The sequence below is a fragment of the Anoplophora glabripennis genome, unplaced genomic scaffold (genome assembly GCF_000390285.2).
Source record: "Anoplophora glabripennis isolate ALB-LARVAE unplaced genomic scaffold, Agla_2.0 scaffold65, whole genome shotgun sequence".
NCBI lineage: Eukaryota > Metazoa > Arthropoda > Insecta > Coleoptera > Cerambycidae > Anoplophora > Anoplophora glabripennis.
This window is the reverse complement of record NW_019417609.1, coordinates 1,274,481-1,281,742: the sequence shown is the minus strand read 5'-3', so window position 1 is coordinate 1,281,742 and position 7,262 is coordinate 1,274,481.

Sequence of the window (7,262 nt, the reverse complement as noted above, 5' to 3'; positions counted from 1 at the left end):
TGTAAATAGAAAAATCCTCAGATGATGTAGTGACAGAAGTGTGCAATCTCAGGTCATAACTTCATAGGAGTTGCACGTCCCAAGTATTGGATGGAGAAATTACCTAGGAGTATATATGGTCTTAAATTTCTGATGTATGAGATTCATGTTTCCTCAGAAATTCGTGGTTTTACACCCTTGCTCATTCTAGGTTATGGGGTTACGGGATTGTGGAGTTACGAGGAGTTGACTGGGTTATAGGATTGCTGGGTTATGGGGTTTTGGTCCAATGAGATTATGAATTTCAAGATTTTTCCAATTACTGGCAGTTTCAGATTTTGAAAACATCTTTGTAGAGGAGTTAGGGTCAAAACACGAATTTTGACTTTAAATTCAAATTCAGAGGATCAAAACACTAGAGGCTACACTGATATGGTCCATGGCCCAGTCCAATTTTTTTTTTTTTTTTTGGTGGCGTGTTATTTATCAGAGTTATTAGCTAATTTCTCTCGTAAACTAAACAATTAGTAAAACAGAAAAAAAACTACTAGTTTTCATTAAAGAATTATGAGAAAAATTCGCTTCTATCAAACATTTATAGACATACCTAATCAGAATGAAATTATGTCAAAATCGTCAATTATAAAATTGGTATAAATAAATAAGTGTAAAAGAATTCTAAACCAATTTCATTTGAACAGCCTCTGTGAAGATACAACCGCTTAGAGTGCCAAAAAAGTAGTTTTTAATTGTTTTTGAAATACCGAAAAAGTTATAGAAATGAAATTAAGTAGACATTTTCTGCTATCGAGAAGGGACTTAGTAAACAATTTGTTGATTTTCCCTTGTATAGGGTAGAAAAAGTCATCCCTAAAGCTTGTTTCATATGTAGTGTACGTATTACGAAAAAGTAACTTAATGCGATACTACATTGAATGCCAAAAAGTTGTTTCATACAAATTGTAGATAAAGTAATATATATTTTAACATAGTCCGTCTTTTGAATTACTGAAATAAAAGTTAAGTAAGTACTTTATAACCTAGGTATTACTTAATCAAGTGTTAAAAGAAAGAATTTTCTTCAATTAAATACTTAGTACACGACATACTTGCACAGATGATGTTAATGTGCTTTATTAGATTAGCACTGTTATGAATTATGAATAAGCTTAAAACACCTGATAATTATTATTATCATTAGTTTAGTATTATTATGTTTAGAAATATTATCATTACTGTTTAGTTAGTTAGATTAGTTATTATTTTCATTAGTGTAAGTGTAGTGAACTACTTTTTAACGTTAGCACATTTAAAAAAATTGTACTTATAAATAAGTATATTATCAAATAAATTGCTATTAACTTATTATGACATTTGAAGCATATTTTTAATCTGTAATATAACAGTTATTTATTTGTTACTTGTAATTAAAAATATCACACAATATAAAAATATAAACATTTTATAGGAATAAGCATAAACATTAATAACAGACACAAAGTCCATTAAAGCAGTTTCCTCCCCCTCCTATATGACGCGGACTGCAGAATTTAGTACATTCTGGATCTTTTAGAAGAAATCCACATTTGATATGATGAGCCTGGTACACATAAGGATTCGTTGCTGGTGTAACTAAAAACAAAAGTTTAAATAAGAAATATTATCTATGAACACTTAAAATATAATTTATGTAATAAAATAAAATTGGTCATCATAACCAACTTTAATTTTTATTATTTATATACTCTACAAATATACATTTTTTTTTCATTTATTTATTCAGTCTGTATTATCTGAACTCATATATTGACTATTTTTCAACGGAAGTAATAAATTTAAAAAGTTTCATCAGATAAACAGAAATATTTCGCAGAATTTGGAAAATTTTATTGACGAAATTTTACTTTATTGTATTTTCAGGTTTAAAATCTGGATGATATTGATGTAAATCATAAATGCAAACATAAAATATAAAGAAAAGCTTCAAGAACAAGAGTAAAGTCTCTCTGTATGTATTCTACAAGACCAAAGTTGTAAAACGTTTAATATCGGTAGCAGAGATTATATGTATTCATGTATTTTTGACAAGATTGTACACGTGTCACAAAAAAATATTCTAAACAAAACTGTGGGCCAAATTAAGAAATTTGTTGAAAGCAATAAAGTTTATTATATACAACGGTTATTTGTAAATAAGCCATTATTGCTCAATGAATTTGGTTCACATTACATTCAAAAGGAAAAAATCAAAGCTACATATAGAAAATAAAATTAGGAGGTATTGACAAAGATATGTGTACTCACCTGCTGCAATGCAAGACAGGAATACCACAATGTAAAAAATGTGTGCGTTTTTCATATTGCACAAATTTAAAATTTATCTGTATTCATCAAATAGTTAATCAACAAGCCGCGGCAATTATTTATATACGAACATATCTGTGAATTACCAATTTGTAAACACCGCCAAATACATATATGCAGTTAAAATTTTATCATGTAGTTTTCTCCGAAGTATTACTTTTATTATATAAATTGTTTTTCCCCTTTGCAATTAAGAATATTAATTCGAGAATATTTACAATATATTTTAAGTACTTTGTACGTTTACTGTTAGATATTATTTACATTCTAGTTACGTAACTTTAGCTTTATAGGGTATGGGGTTTTTCTCACATTTTAGTGTTGTATTGTACCCTGGTTCGAAATTTACTAGTTATATCCACATAACTTTTGAGAAATAAAGATATAATCATCTATTATACATAATTAGGATTAGAAAAATTCTATATTGTAGTATAATAACCCCGGGTTCGATAAAAAAAAACAAATAACGTAGTTGTGACCAAAAATATGTGATCGTCATGAGGAATACCTACGTTGTATACATCTATTTTTAATTGACCGAAAGGCGCTGGCTACTAACTTTAAAGAGGGGAAGTATGGTTTAATTTTATAAAACAAAAGCAGAGTAAATACACCTAACTTTATTATTTAGGCACAATAAATAGTCTTCAAATTAAACATGTGACACATAGAAAGAACAACAAAAACATTAACAATCATTTAGCATAAAATGAGAGTGCCAGGCTCACCTAGAGCTCCTGCGGGGAAAGAGTATGGCAGAGAAACCCACGATCGTTGCTCTAACTACCCAAATATAAATACAAAACAACCGATAACAAAAGGCATAAATTAAGATCCTTTGCTACTGATAAATAACACCCGACTCATTTAATGTTTCACTAAATATCACTTCACTCGAATTAGACATACACACTTCCAAGTAAAACTGAAGAGGTTTAGTGTTAGTTAGTCGGCAAGGCCGGAAGGTACTGGAGTCCCATACAGGAGGCAATCCAGCTATGAGTTGAGATTTCGGAAGATCTGTTTTAGCACTACTTTTTTCGTATTTAATTATTCTTTTTACAGATTCATGCCTCAGGGGCGAAAATGTTAGTAAAATCAACAAGGCTGTTATATGCGTATGACATAAAGGGAGTACAAAAAACGTTTTATTATTTGTTTTTCGGACAATGTAATCATGATAAAAACAAGTTAGATGTGAAACAAAGGAGTTGTTATTGCAATATCTGGGCAGTCACGACAATATATATATTTTAACATGTAATAAATAATGGGCAATCGTTAATAATAATTGTAACAATTTTACCTTAGAAAAATATTTGCCCTCCAGCAATGGTGGCTAAACATACAAAGAATTATTACCATGAAACATCTATAACCATCACAATCATAAGATTACATAGAACAATTAACAGCAAAGTACTTAGAGAAAATTACCTGCTAATTAATACGGGTTAAACACTTTGATTTTTCACTATATTGCCTCACTGCCCGCCGATCGTCTTACTCCCATTTCCACACTGTTCTCACTTCAACTATTTAGGCTTCCTTCCAGAATTCCCCACCTAAGCGTTTGTTCTTGCGTTTCCTTCTACCAACTGTCAATATTACGTTTTCATTATTATACAACACCCACGTAACATGTGACGTCGAAGTTGATACAATAAGTATGGTTTTGCACAATATAAAATTTGTAGAATAGATTAAAACATAAAGAGCCTTCATAAATGATTACAAATCACGTGACCAGTAATTTTGTTTGGAACAGTAATTTTATTTCCTTCGCGTGGTCAACCATATTCGGAAACATTGAAAGTTATTTTAAACAGTAAGATTAAGATTACATTAAAAAACAACGTTCTGTTTCATCGGCTGGTGATTAATGTAATTTTTACGAGATTTTATTTAGCGAATTAACGATGGCAATGTTTTGTTACTGTTCATTGCAGCATCATTAATATTGATGACGTAGAGATTTAAGAATTTTTAGTTGCCAGTACCAGTCGTGCAATGTTGGTTGCCTAAGCTCGGCGGAATGCTCTGTAGTTCAATATATTGAATTCCAAAAAAGTGATTGTATTAATTACTGTTGTATATTGCCAGTGAAAATAAAATTAAAAGTAAGCCCTTGTGCAAAAGGTATCAACCAAAAATTAAATTTGTCCGATTAAAAATTTAACATCGAAATTTATGATACAAAAGAGACTTTTCTTTTTAAATCAATGTTAGTAAACTTTAGTGATATGCATTTTTGTTATAAATTACTATTTTTGACTAGGTAAAAGTTATGTTTTAAAACAGCTCCTTATAGGGTACTATCTTTTTTACAAGCTTTTATTTAACTTCACATGTACATCATTTATTTGTATGTTTAGTTCAAATATTGCAAATTTGAACCACATCCTTTAAACTTACGACTTTGAAATGTTTGTTCAGTTCTGATGACATTAAAATGATAGAAATAATCTGATACTGCAGTCAGGATTGTCGCCTCATGAGGGTATTCCTCAACGATTAGTAGCAGAGGCGTTACTTGAAATGGATAGATTGAGAAATATTTCTAACTAGAAAGGTGTAAATAAATGAAAAGTAAAAAAATATTTTAATAACAAGCTTTCATTAAAATGCACTAAAAAGAAAATAATAAACCAAGGAATTCATAAAATCCATAATGTTGTGTAAACCCCAAACCAACAATAGAGTTGAATATGGCTACTCTATAGAAGTGTTATGAGCAAAAATATCATAAATATAATCAGTATGTTCATGTTTTATGCGATTTAAAAGCTTGTCGCGTAATTTCCTTAACTTACACCTTAAAATAAAAATTACAATTAGCAATAAACCTAGCGACAAGCTTTTAAATCGCATAAGAACATGCATATACTGATTATAGATAGATCGTACGTGTCTATTTATCATACTTTTGCTGATGACAATTCTATAGAGCAGCGATATTCACATTTACACAACATTATGGGTTTTATAAACTCCTTGGTTTATTTTTTATTTTTAATGTATTTTAATAAAAAACTTGTTCTTAAAATATTTTTTTTACTTCTAATTTATTATTATCATATTCAGTGGTAAAACATCCAGACAATTAAATAGTGGCAAATATTAAACAAATTATATTTTGTTATCAGTCCTCCTATTAAGGCATTTCAAATAAATTCAAAGTTTTTTTCTAAAAATTATATCAAATGAATTCAAATAATGTACTTTGATACCAAAATCTAGGTATGTAAAAGATATCTAACCTTATAGACAAAATTCTTAACTGATGATATTGGTAGTCCGTAGAGTAGTTTTTTCAGCAATATCAACAGTTAAAAATTTTCTATAAGGGTTTAGAAATGAATACCGAAGAAAATTGTTGGACTTCATTTAATGGGATTTTTAGAAAAAATGGTTGAATTTATTTTAATTACCTTATTATCTTTAAAATGCAGTAAATACGTTGAAATTGTCCAAACAAGGAAGGTTTTTGAAACGTAAACTCTGTAATATGTTTAAGCGAACATTGGGTTATGAAGAATTATTTAGTTTTTCATTGTGATGTGTTTCTGGTTAAGCAAAACTATATTTATATAATAAACCTGATCCTTTTGGCCCAGAGAATTATTTATTAAAAAAATTTATTTTAAAGACGGCAAAAACGCGCAAGAGTAGGTACTTAAGTTATTTTATTTTTGAAAATTAAAACAAAACGCACTTTTTTTGATACGCTGACCATTAAGTAAAACTCTTTCTTATAACCAAGAAAATATTTCCTGAATTTTTGCATTATGGTTATAATCGGTTATAATCTTCAAAAAAAAAAAAATGTTAATCAACATAACTTTTTACATATTTTTCTACCTACCTTTTACTTTTGCAAAACACTTGTGGTTGATTCATAACGATTTATTTTATAATAAATAAATAAATAAAAAGTATGAAAACGTAACACTTTATAGGTGGAATGTAATGGTTACGTGACAATTAAAAATATGTGTTTTATAAATGAAAAATCATGTAAAATCAAGAATTCCATTGAGCTAACTAATACATTGTAGCAAAAGGGGAGGTGTAATAATTATTTCTTTCGAAAAAAGACAACTTAATATTCAAAACTACATACACACACACACAACCACTCAAAAGGCACCACGAAGTGCACTTTATACCAGCACAACGGTTTAGGTACGATCTAATATTTTTTAACTTTACTTCATGAGCATTATATTCCTCTAACATTCATTAAAGCTTCCCGAATAAAGGTGCTTTCAAAATCTTGAAGTATCAGGACTATGCCGCGACTTGCCACATGGTAGTTACACCACTGAAACTATCTAATTACCTACTTTAGGTAATTATTAAAATTTAATGAAACACGTGGCTAATCGCAAGTGATGTAATCATTTATCGGAAGTATACATGTGTAGAAAAATCATTTTACTTATGGGCAATATTAATTCAAAATTAATTTTTTTTAGTAACATAATTTAATTGAAATGCATATAAAATATGCCTCTAACAGCTCAAAATTAATTATTAAAATACATGATGACAAAAAAGTAACGGCTTCCCATAATGTAAATACGACAGGGTTTATTGTTTTGGGACCGTGACCCCAAGCATTATCTGTAGGCAAATATAAATATATAAACATATGTTGGAAATTTCTACTCGGGGCAATGTAAAATACTGAGGTAGTATTTCCCCTTTTTCGTTGTTCTACAGTATAATAATGTCAAACAGTCTCGATGTCGTTACAGTTCTACCAGATATTTCCAAGATGAAAGGTGGTGTCGTTATATTGGCAGTTATTTTAGCCATTTGTGTCGTTTGTGAAGTGGTTCAAGGTAATACCTTTTTTTCCACCAATTTATCTATAAAACAGCCATAACGCCACATTTTAAATAAAGCTAATA